Here is a 12,710-nt window from a genome sequence, read left to right as displayed (position 1 = left end):
AAGGCTTCAATATTCCAGGCTGGGGTATTTGAAACACTTATTATTTGATAGTAAAATGGTATTTGAACCTCAAATTTTGCATATTGGAAACTAGACCATGTATATACTGAACACAACCATAGCCTAGGAAGAAGAAGCAGTATATTGGAATACTTGCTAGCTTCAGGAAGAAACAAAGGTATGAGCTTTGCCTGATACTGGCTCTTTTGAAAGCAGTAAAAAAGAAAATATATCATTATTAACAGAGAACCTCGTATATTGTGAAATCTAAAATTTCAAAAGCTGCCTTGACATCTTTGATATCCTCACAAGGTCCCAAAGACCTAAATATGAGTTCTGCCCTGATCACATATGCCCCCCACTCAGTGGGGAAGGTATTCCCACTAAGCTACTTCCACTATCAGTTGGACCAGCTACACCACACACAGTCCTCAATTTAATGGGTTTTACCTCCCTGCCAGGCCTCGAAATTATTCAGTGAAGCCAATCACATCCGCCCAGGGCCAGGGTACCAGGGGGACGCTCACCCTCTTGTTATTATAAAGTCTGCCTCCCACCAACCCTTATGATTCTCTCTGCTCTCAATTGCAACCCCTGTGTGGCCTTGCATGGTAGTCAGTGTCCTCCTCTCCCGGCTGTGAGTATACGGAACTAGTAAACTGCTGTCAATTTCATCTGTCCAGGTTCAGGTGTCATGTGTTCTGCCATCTTATACTATTTAGGGAGGGGGACCCTTCTGTCTTCAATGTGGTGAGTAGGAGGTGATCAGCAAACTTCTCTGCCTGAAGACTGAACCAAATGGCTCAAAGTCTAGACATCTAAGGTCCAGAAGGACTAGAAAAACCCAATTCTCTTCCTCCAGATAAGATTTGCGTAAGGAAAGTTAGGCGTAAAGGACATAACATAATATGGCACCAGGCAAGCTTAATACAGAGGACTTTCCAAGCATTTCCTATTGCTATCTGTTGACAAAGATGACAGCTGAGCTCCTCAGAAGATGCAGACTGAGGGCAAGAACAACTCACCAGCATCCTTCCATTGAATCTGTCATTGTGAGTCACCTAATGGTAAAGGGCCATGATACAGATGCTCTCAAAGTAAGGACCTCAGAGATGGGCAGGGCTTTGAAACCTTTGCTTTGGAGACAAAGATCTCTGCACTCGAGGACTCTGATGAGACAAGATCTATGGCTCTAGGAAAAAGGCCAATTGTGTTTTAAAGCCAGGCCTTCCTTCTATTAGACTTTTTGGTGTAGAGATAGGAAGTTTGAAACTACTATCGCCATTCTGTCATTATGAAAATAAACATAATGTTACAGAAGACAGAGCACCAGGACTAGAAGAAACTAACTCTGTGGCATCTTAGCTACTGAATCAAACAAATTCTGAACCCAGCCTTATCTCCTGCCTTCCTATGTATGAAGGGCCATAAATCCCCTTAATTGTTTAAGTCAATTTGAGTTGTTTTTTCTGTAACTTGTTCTTACTGTTATAAGCATTCCAGTCAGGGAATCATAAAGCAATACTTTTTTAAACCACTAAAAAAAGATGAGTTTATAATTACAAGGATATTTCCAGACACCTTAAGATTTAAATTAGATGCCTGTACCTCTGAAATGATTAACTCTTGATGGTTTTTAGGGCAAGAAGGAGTCACATTATAGGGTAGATAAAAACTAAAGAGACTCAGAGGTGGAAGTAAACAATAATGGCAGAACAGCAGGGAAGATAGGGAGGAAGTCCAGATAAATGGTAGTTATGAGTGACAAAAGTAAGATAAAAGTGTTCAGGGGCACATGGGTGGCTCAGTCGGTTAAGCATCTGACTCTTGATCTCAGCTCAGGTCTTGATCTCAGGGTTGTGAGGTCAAGCCCCACACTAGGCTCCACACTTGGTGTGAAAACTACTGAAAACAAAAAGAAAAACAAAAACACACAAACATTCAATGATGAGTTCATGTAGACAGGAAAGACTTACAGACAAGCCAAGAAATAGACAAGAAATCTTTTCAAGAGCACCATATGGATTCAGAATAGCATAGCTCTAAGTTATCCTTTAAGAATTTTGGTCAATGTTTCTAAAACTTTGTAAAATTTTATTAAAATACGTTAAATAAGAGAGGGACTCTGATTCAGGAAGAACTCCAACAAAGGAAAAGTTATTATCTATAATTATGTTTTTCAAAACTATCAAATAACCAGGCTTATTATTTGTACATTTCTATTCTCTTTTGTCACTTTTTCCTACTTAATATTTTTGCTCTATTTCTTATATATCAGTAAGAACTTTTTTTTAATTTATTATTTTGAGAAAGAGAGAGAGAGAGAGAGAGAGAGAGGCAGAGAAAGAGGGAGAGAGAGAATGCCAAGCAGGTTCCACACCCAGCATGGAGCCCAACGCAGGGCTCAATCTCACAACCGTGATGAGCTCATGACCTGACCTGAAATCGAGAGTTGGATGCTTACCCAACTGAGCCACCCAGGTGCCCCAGAACTTTTTTTTTAATCTATACGGTTCTATCATGGGCTTAAGGAATCCTATGTGTTCCATACCATCCTATTGGTGGGCTTATCCAAATACAAAATGAATGAATTTGTATACATCCGATACACAGGGCTTCCTTCAAAAAATTTGAGATGAGCCCAGAAAGGACACAGAAATGCTAAAGGAAGGAAAAACCTATAAGTACTCATGTATAGAGTGAGAGGGATGAGGTGGGCCTGGCCACATTTCTTCTCATAGTTCCCATGGCTTCCCATCACCTACAAACTAAAATGCAATTATGTGCATAGCATAATCATTATATATACTCCACGTACCTGACAACCCAGTTTATGTCTTTTTTTTTTTTTACCTGGCATGTCTACAAAGATGAAGCATGTGTATCTTCTATAATATATTCCTTCTCATTGTCTTTAAAACATGTTATTTTTGTTTGGAATGTATTTCTACCTACCTATTACTTATACAAACTTATATGTAACATCTTTAGTAAAGCTTTTCTTGGCGTCTCTAGCCTGGTCTAAATATCCCAGTATTCCTCAATTATTTTTGTACACCACCATATTACAGCACCATATTTTTGAATTTCAATGCCTTGCTTATCACCCTGGCCTATGGGCAGGAAACATGTTGCATTTGTCTCTATTCTCATGGTGCTTGGCACAAACTGGACTCAGAATACCTTTGTGCGAATGAATGAATGATCACTATAAAATCCTTCTGAAGCAAATGATACTCCTATTTAAAGCAGAAATTTAAATATCAGAATTCTCTTCCTAGTTTAATTTATGACTTTAATGCCTGTTAAATATAAATGTTTTTCTGAAAAGATAACTATTATCAGTTTCTAGGCTATTCTAAATTTATTGCAATAGCAACTAAAGTCACTCCCCTGAATGTACCTACTCTTCCCTGATTCCCTTTGGTCCAAATATGTTGCTTGGGGAAGTTGATCAAACCCTCTGCTCAGGATGAATGTTTTGATTAGTTATAGTTTTTAATTTTCTCATAAATTACCCAAAGTTTCTTAGTGATGATGGGTACAAGGGCACATACACTCCCAAAAGAGAAAGGAGGGACTCCTATGAAAAGAGACTGAAGACATTTGGAAAATTTCAAAATTTCATGTACACTGATGGTCAAAGTACCTGTATGAAAAGGCTCATTGATGGTAGCTTTCCCTGTCCACAATAAATCATGGTATTTAAACTGACTCACTAAATGATGGAAATAAGGAAATTCCATACAGAGAGACTTGCATTTGAGATATAATAAATATTTCAAATGAAATAATATCAGACTTTAAAAAACGACTCAAGTAACTCTAATTGAACCTTTGCACTCTGACTTCTGTTAGTTTCTTTTGTTTGCTTCTTAAGTGGAATAGACATAAAGTAAAACCCTTTGATAGGTTTCCATGCAGAGAATGGGTGGTGATAGCATCAGAAAGCCCTTACCAATAAGGCCACATTGCTTATCACAGCCAGATGAATTATTCACCATTTCAGCCTCTTTCAACATTGGGATATGGAAAGAAGGTGAACTTTACGGTCAGCTTTGCACTTCTGGGGTCAGCCAAGCACTTATCTTCAGAGCAGCAGAGGAACGTTAATTTTACAAGGTCCTCTACTCGATTCTCCTGGAATGGAAATCCAACCTAGACCTTATCAGCCAAAGAGATCAGCCCTGGAGCTATAGGAGAATAAACTCACCTTGAAAAGAATAAACTCAGGCACGGAAAGGGATGGATTTTACTGCAGTGAATTTGCAGTTTCAGATATGAAGCTGCCTTCAATTTGTGCATAAGTATCATTTTTTTACCTTTTCTTTGGGGCTTCCTATCTTTCTGCCACACCTCAGAAATGCTGAATTCGAGGTTTTCTGTTTCTCTGATTCCATTACCCTAGCATGCTAATAATCCCTCAGCCATTATACTTCCCCCAACTACAGGGTGTATTTAAGGCCCAAGTATAATAGTTGCCATATTTGTCTTTCATCTTCTTCTCTCACTCTGTTTTCCCCTTACAGATCCTATTGTATTCCTTCTCTATGTTTTAAGCTCACCAGCTGCTCTTAGCAAGTGAAGTAATAACTAATTTATAATGAAGTTAGGTAAATCATAAGTGTTTTGTCTTGTTTTGTTTTGTCTAGAAGGAATTTATATTTAAGGAAGACTCAAAGCAGGAAGTAACCCAAACAGGATAGTTTCTTGGTAATGTTTTTTATCCACTCTTTCATTACATTCACTCTAAAAACATTAATTAAACACTTCCTATGTGCTATAGTCTGCAAATTGGAGCAAGAAATACAGGCACTGGCCTTAAGGAATGTAACTTTTAGTGAAGACAGAAACATGACGTTAACTATAATACATAATTGTTTATCTTAATAGAGTGAGAAAGGGAACTATGGAGGCAGACTAGGGTATATGGGCAGCAGTCTTTCTATTCCTCCCTTTTTACTGGGAGTAATACTCCCTTTCTACTCCCTATTCTCTGGGAGGATGTTCTTCCTAAGGGTATAATGGTTCGGAGAGCGAGCATTTGAGATAACAACTTCCAGACCCTCAGCAGTTTATATGTCATCTGCTCTGAAACTGATCTTCCTCCCAGGTTTTCCTTTTCTGCTTACCTTCTTAGAGTGGTCAGTCTTTAACTTTAAAAAAGAAAGGCTTACTAGGGCATATCATCCTCAGGCATCGGAACCTACATCCAGGACATCAAACAAAGAAACAATTCAAAATGATGGTTTCTGGGCCAAGAAAATGAAAGATTCTGTTGACTAAGAAATCCTTTTACAAACCTGGTGTTTCCAATGTGTTGCTTTCAACAAAATTTAAGGAAGAATAGTTGAAGTCGTTACATACAGAATATTAAAAAATAATTTTAGGGGGCATCTAGGTGGCTCAGTTGGTGAAGCGTCCAACTGGTGATTTTGGCTCAGGTCATATTATCACAGTTCATGAGATCGAGTCCTGCGTTGGGCTCTGAGCTGACAGTGTGGAGCCTTCTTGAGATCTCTCTTTCCCCCTCTGTCTCTCCCTCCCCCTTCTCAAAATTAATAAGTAAACGTTAAATATAATAACAAATTAAATAAATAATTTTGTAGAAAACTATATCTTCCTTATTTTGATTATTTTAACTTCAGAACAAAATAAGCAAAACAAGCAAACAAAGACAAAAACCCACGATACACATCCAAACCTTTTGTCAAATATGGGAAGGGATAGGATTTGAGGCCCTTGTATCCTGCTTCAGACATGCTAGGTCACTGTGTGTGTGTGTGTGTGTGTGTGTGTGCGCGCGCGCACGTTTCATTTGTTTGCTTATAATTCATCAGGAAGCCAAAGAGCTGAAAGACACTTTTTTAACAAATATGTTTTCCATCTCTGTATGTACATGAACAAGATTTATCATGCTTAGTCTTTACAAACTAAAACCAGAGGTGGGTGACTGGGTGTCTCAGTTGAGCATCTGACTGTTGGTTTTAGTTCAGGTCATGATCTCCCAGTTTCATGGGCTCGAACCCTGCGCTGGGCTCTGTGCTAGCAGCGTGCTGACCCTGTTTGGGATCCCTGTCTCTCTGCCTGCTGCTGCTTCCCCACTCAGGCTGTCTCTCTCTCTCTCTCAAAACAAATAAATAAATAAACTTAAAAACCAATACCTAAAACCAGAGAGAGAATTTTTCATTAATTCTGCCTTATTCTAGCGATGATTAATATTGATAACTAGTTACATGAATTTAAAGTTAAAAGAGCCCTTTTAAGTCGTTAAGAAATTAGTTTCAATAAACTTTACTTTTTCTATGTGAAATATTTATCAAAATGTAACACAGTATTTATATCATTTTCATAAACTGTATACTACAACAGATAATCGTAATGATAACTTAATCCAGAAAAACATTTTAACACCTAGACCTGTGGTCACATGAAATTATTTTTCAAGGTACATTAAAATAGTGCTTATTGATTTATTTACTTATTTACTTACTGTTTGCAAAGAAGTATGAGAGAGTGATCAATAAAAGGTTTTTGAAGATAAAACATTAAATTTAGGTAAGTTACAGGTGGATATGAAATGGCAATGCGAACTCAGGGAAAGAAGACCTTGTTAATATACATAAAAATGGGATTAATCAAGAAAAAAGGCTCAACGGAGAGGAAATGAAGGTAGAAGAAAAGAGCACTTTAAACGGAGGAAAAAGCAAGTACCAAATTATGAATTCAAGAAAAATCTTTGCAAATTGAGGGGACTGCAGGTGATTATCAGCAAGGAATTGCCCAGAAAAGGAATGGGGAAATCAACATACCAACTCAGTGTTGCTTGAAGGTGGCAACACATTAGCATTTCTGGAGTGACTTTTGCCTCTATCAGTGAGACAGATTGAGTTCTCTTAAGACTTCAGCCTCTTCCCAAAGTGCTCAGCCGGAAAAGTTCATGTTTAATTCAAGTCTAGTGATTTTGAAGCCTTGGCAAAAACCCAGATGAGTTGAGTCTGGAATTTCTCAGATTCTCCTGGACTTGGAAGTAAATTCCATGGTTCAGCTAAGAGAGCTAACTGTCCCAGCAACGAAGAAAAGTGACCAGTGTCCCAGCAACCACTCTCGGTAGTGGTCAGAGAGATGTTGTAATCCTGTTTCCATTACTCACCTAAAATCCTTCCAAAAGATCCAAATCCAGCTAGTACATGAACTGGAGAAGAGTTAAATGGAAAGCATGCTGTCACTATTGTTCAAGGAAGAATTCTACCTAATATGTAAAAGACATAAAAAGAAAACAAAAAAAAAAAGTGTTCCAGGATGCAATCCTTCAAGACTTGTGTCTTCCCAGGAAACTATCAAAATCCTAGAGGGGTGCACAGGCAGCAACCTCTTTGACTTTGGCCACAACAACTTCTTACTAGATACTTTGCTGAAGGCAAGGAAAACAAAAGCAAACATGAACTATTGGGACTTCATCCTGATGAAAAGCTTCTGCACAGCAGAGGAAACAATGACCAAAACTAAAAGGCAGTTGATAGAATAGAAGATATTTGCAAACAACATATGTGATAAAAGGTTAATATCCAAAAATCTATAAATAGCTTATCAAACTCAACACCCAAAAAACAAATAATCCAGTTAAGAAATAGGCAGAAGACATGAATTGACACTTTTCCAAAGAAGACATCTAGATGGCTAACAGACACGTGAAAAGATGCTCAACATCACTCATCATCAGGGAAATACAAATCAAAACCATGATGAGATATCACCTCACATCTGCCAGAATGGCTAAAATTAACAACACAAGAAACAACGGATGTTGGCAAAGATATGAAGAAAGGGGAACCCTCTTGTACTGTTGGTGGGAATGTAAACTTGAGCAGCCACTCTGGAGAACAGTAGAGAGGTTCCTCAAGAAACTAAAAATAGAACTACCCTGTGATCCAGTAATTGAACTACTAGGTCTTACCCAAAGGATACAAAAATACTGATTAGAAGGGGTATATGCACCCCAATGTTTATAGCAGTATTATCAGCAATAGCCAAACTATGGAGAGAGTCCAAATGTCCATTGACTAACAAATGGATAAAGAATATGTGATATATATATTTATGCATGTATATATATACACACATACATATATATATATATATATATAATCGAATATTACTTAGCCATCAAAAAATGAAATCTTGCCATTTGCAACAATATGGATAAAACTAGAATGTATTACGCTAAGCAAAATGAGTCAATCAGAGAAAGACAAATACCATATAATTTCAATCATATGTAGGATTTAAGAAACAAAATAGATGAACATATTGGGGAGGGGAAGAGGAGAGAGAAACAAACCATGAGAGACTCTTAATGATAGAGAACAAACTGAGGGTTGATGGAGGGAGGTGGGTGGGGGAAGGGGCTAGATGGGTGATGGGTATTAAGGAGGACACTGGTTGGTTGAGCACTGGGTGTTCTATGTAACTGATGAATCACTGAAATCTACTCCTGAAACCAATATTGCACTGTATGTTTACTAAAATTTAAATTAAAAAAAAAATTGGGTCTTCCAAGTAAAATTGTGGGTAAGAGAATGTGTGTGAATCTGTATAGCACCTGGATCCTAAAGATACATTTGGATAAAGCACAACAGAACAATGTGGAAATGAAGGCCAAAACTTTTTTTCTGGTTATATGTAAAAGCTCACAGGCAAGTTTGTTAATTTTTAACTCTTCACAGTTTCAGTTGTAAACATAGATATCTACATGAAATCCATATTAAAAAAAAGGAGGAGGAAGAGAAAGCACAGAAACCACCTGAAGAGATTCTAAATATCTGAAACATAGGGGGTTCTAGCTTAGGTTACAGATACTGAATTTATAGTGGCATCACAGATATGTCGTTTTTTTCTAGGATTTCTAAAGTCCTGTCAATGACTGGGGAAGGATTGCATTAGGCAGCATTGAAGTTTTTCAACATTGGCAGGATGGAAAGTTGAGAGGAGAAAGACATGGAGGTGACTGGCAAGAGAATGACCAAAATAATGGATTTTGGGACCCAGGCTGCCATGAGACGTGACTAGAGGCAGAAGTTGTGGCTACAGTTGGGAGTCCACAGACTCATGGGCCCTTGGGGGATGGAGTACAGGCAGGTCTGCAGGTTGAGAGTGACTATAAGCCAAGGAGCAGGGGTGGTGGGGAGAGAGCTGGATGGAGTAAGAGGAGTGCAGTCAGACAGTGATGTTTGGGAACTTGGACACTAGAGGGGGACTTAAGGCATTAGATAAAAGCCAAGGGGAGAAATATTTTGGAAGTTTGTTGGGATAGTGAGTCTGTTAATTTCTACTGTAAAGAAAGCACCGCTCTCTGCCTTGCCCTGACCACTCCCATAGAAAGCTGGCATGTTGTCTTGGGGTTTTATAAATGCATCTAGATCTTCCTATATATGTGAAGTCAAGAGCAAGAGTCCCAGATTTGAGTGGTAACCACACAATAAAAAATAAGAAAAGGAAAAGAGTGAGAGCTAGGGAGAGAGAGAAGGAGGGAGAGCAGGACAAGAAGAGAGGCTGGAAGGAGAACAACAGGAGGAAGAGGGGGAGGAGGGAAAATGAATAATGAATCTAATTCTATGGATTCCTTTATAGAAACTAAACTAGAATTAAATAATTCTTTTTCAAGTCACCTTGACCTTATTATGGTCTTAAAATGAAAGAGAGAGGAGTAATTTCAGTTCCTCCTTTTAAAATGGGAGGCAATCCATTTTGAGTTTATTTTTGTGAATGGTGTAAGAAAGTGGTCTATTTTCATTCTTCTGCATGTTGCTGTCCAGTTCCCCCAGCACCATTTGTTAAAGAGACTGTCTGTTTTCAATTGGATATTCTTTCCTGCTTTGTTAAAGATTAGTTGGCCATACTTTTGTGGGTCCAATTCTGGAGTCTGTATTCTATTCCATTGATCTATGTGTCTGTTTTTGTGCCAATACCATGCTGTCTTGATGATTACAGCTTTGTAGTAGAGGCTAAAGTCTGGGATTGTGATGCCTCCAGCTTTGGTCTTCTTCTTCAAAATTCCTTTGGCTATCCGGGGTCTTTTGCGATTCCATATGAATTTTAGTATTGCTTGTTCTAGTTTCGAGAAGAATGTTGGTGCAATTTTGATTGGGATTGCATTGAATGTGTAGATAACTTTGGGTAATATTGACGTTTTAACAATATTTATTCTTCCAATCCATGAGCATGAAGTGTTTTTCCATTTCTTTGTATCTTCAGTTTCCTTCATAAGCTTTCTATAGTTTTCAGCATACATTTCTTTTACATCTTTGGTTAGGTTTATTCCTAGGTATTTTATGATCCTTGGTACAATTGTGAATGGGATCAGTTTCTTCATTTGTCTTTATGTTGCTTCATTATTAGTGTATAAGAATGCAACTGATTTCTGTCCATTAACTGATGAATGGATAAAGAAAGTGTGGTTTATATACACAATGGAATACTACTTGGCAATGAGAAAGAATGAAATATGGCCTTTTGTAGCAACGTGGATGGAAGTGGAGAGTGTCATGCTAAGTGAAATAAGCCATACAGAGAAAGACAGATACCATATGTTTTCACTCTTATGTGGATCCTGAGAAACTTAACAGAAGACCATGGGGGAGGGGAAGGGAAAAAAAGCTAGAGAGGGAGAGAGCCAAATCATAAGAGACTCTTAAAAACAGAATAAACTGAGGGTTGATAGGAGGTGGGAGGGTGGGGAGGGAGGGTGATGGGTATTGAGGAGGGCACCTGTTGGGATGAGCACTGGGTGTTGTATGGAAACCAATTTGACAATAGATTTCATATAAATAAATAAATAAATAAATAAATAAATAAATAAAATGGGAGGCAATCACTTTGACAAAAGGGCTGTCACCGAACCTTCTCAGGTCCTTCTCTGGCTTCCTGTCCCCTGCACTACACGCATACAAACAACAATGTGATGTTTTTTTAAGCATCTATTGCATGCCAAGCTCCAACAACACCTAAGTACTTGGAGTTCTGAGGGTGTCTGTCTATCATGCCTATATGATCTTTGTACTTGCATTTTCCTCTCCCAGGAATACGCTTTCCCTGCTTTTCGTGCTGAGATATTCCTAGCCTTTTATTAAAACCTAAACATCACATACTTTATGAGGCTTACCTTTTTAGTCAGATGAAGATGCATTTTCCTCTATTAAGTTCATTATCTACTGCTATTGTAATATAGCTGTTAAGATCATTTTTCTAGCCACAATATCATGTTTGTCCCCAAAACCAAACACACTATAAGGTGAATGGAAGATACTAAATGAATATTTGTTGAATTAATGGTCTGATAAATAAATCCATTAATGAATACATCTGTACAAATATATTCTGAACTCTTCTGTACCAAATTAAACACAAAGGGAAAACTTTGGGTTCCAGTCATAATTTCTGAGCAAGTAATATCCTTTTTGTTTTAAGAAGACCTTCCAAAGACATCCTGCATTATTTGCATTATTATCTAATATTGATAGTGACAATGGTAGTATTTTTACTGAGAATTTTAGGAACCTTGATACTAGTGACACTGAGTATCAAATATAAGAAAGAAACTGGATGAAGAGGTAGCTGGAATAAGCATATTGAATTGAGGACACATGTGTCTGCTACATGCTGCATGAGCTCTTATTCTTTCTCCTTTCCTGCTGACTCCCACCTCTCCTGCTTGTTAGGGAATTGTCTTCACAATGTTCATAGAACCAACCAGATATTGTTGGAAATGACACAGTAAGTAAATTAAGAACAGGATAGTATAAGCTGATGAAGTACTGTAATTTAATTTTATTGCATCAGTGGCAACAGTAAATAAATGCACAGCATAACATGCTGAGATAGTCTATTGATCTTTTCAGTCAATATTGGATGAAAATTCCTAACAAAACATAAAATTACAATATTGTTAGAAAAGATATTATTTTCAGCTCTTAATACTACAAGGTAATTGTTTCATTTTACACACATCTAATATGTATATAGATGACCAAGAACTGAATTCACAGTTGATTCTATGGCATATAGTAATAACACATTTGTCCCAGTGTTACTTATTATGTTATCTCCTGGAAGTAGTCAGCCTAAGGGTAGGATAGGCTTTAATGTTTATATCCAACCAAAAAGACGTCACAAAATCCAGGTACCCAAGGAAACGTCAAACATTTCCTTCAGAGATCAATATTTCCTTCTAGGAGCCCACTTCTAAATGATCTTGATTATGTATTCAACACATTACATATATATAATAAATATATATATGAACGAGTTGGATATTAAAGAGGATTTCAAGAGAGAGAAAGAATTTCCATAATGATAAATGATGGTTACTTTCTTGAAGTACAAAGCATGCTTCGGAAAACATGGTTAAAAACAAGCCGAAAACAAGCAGAGAACTGTGGAGCCTTTCAAAACAGGAAAGGTTGTTTCATGTACCTCAGTAGCCATTTTGGATATTTTGAATTGTAATCTGCCTGGGAATTAACTGGTAATAATCCTTTCTTTATTGGGAATCAAATCTGTTTCTAAATGGATACAAATTTCACCTGAAAAATGTGTCATATCTAGAAATTGATTTCAGTGTTCCTGTCTTGGTGAGTCTTTGACTGTATTGAGACCATCTTTGTAATTAGAAAACTTTTCAATTAAATTCAACCAATATATATTAAATGCCT

Source organism: Lynx rufus, unplaced genomic scaffold, assembly GCF_022079265.1.
Source record: "Lynx rufus isolate CCGP_SWC_20201006 ecotype Redwood Valley unplaced genomic scaffold, mLynRuf1.p SCAF_22, whole genome shotgun sequence".
Lineage (NCBI taxonomy): Eukaryota > Metazoa > Chordata > Mammalia > Carnivora > Felidae > Lynx > Lynx rufus.
The sequence above is the reverse complement of the archived record's forward strand: the minus strand, read 5'-3'. Positions refer to the sequence as shown.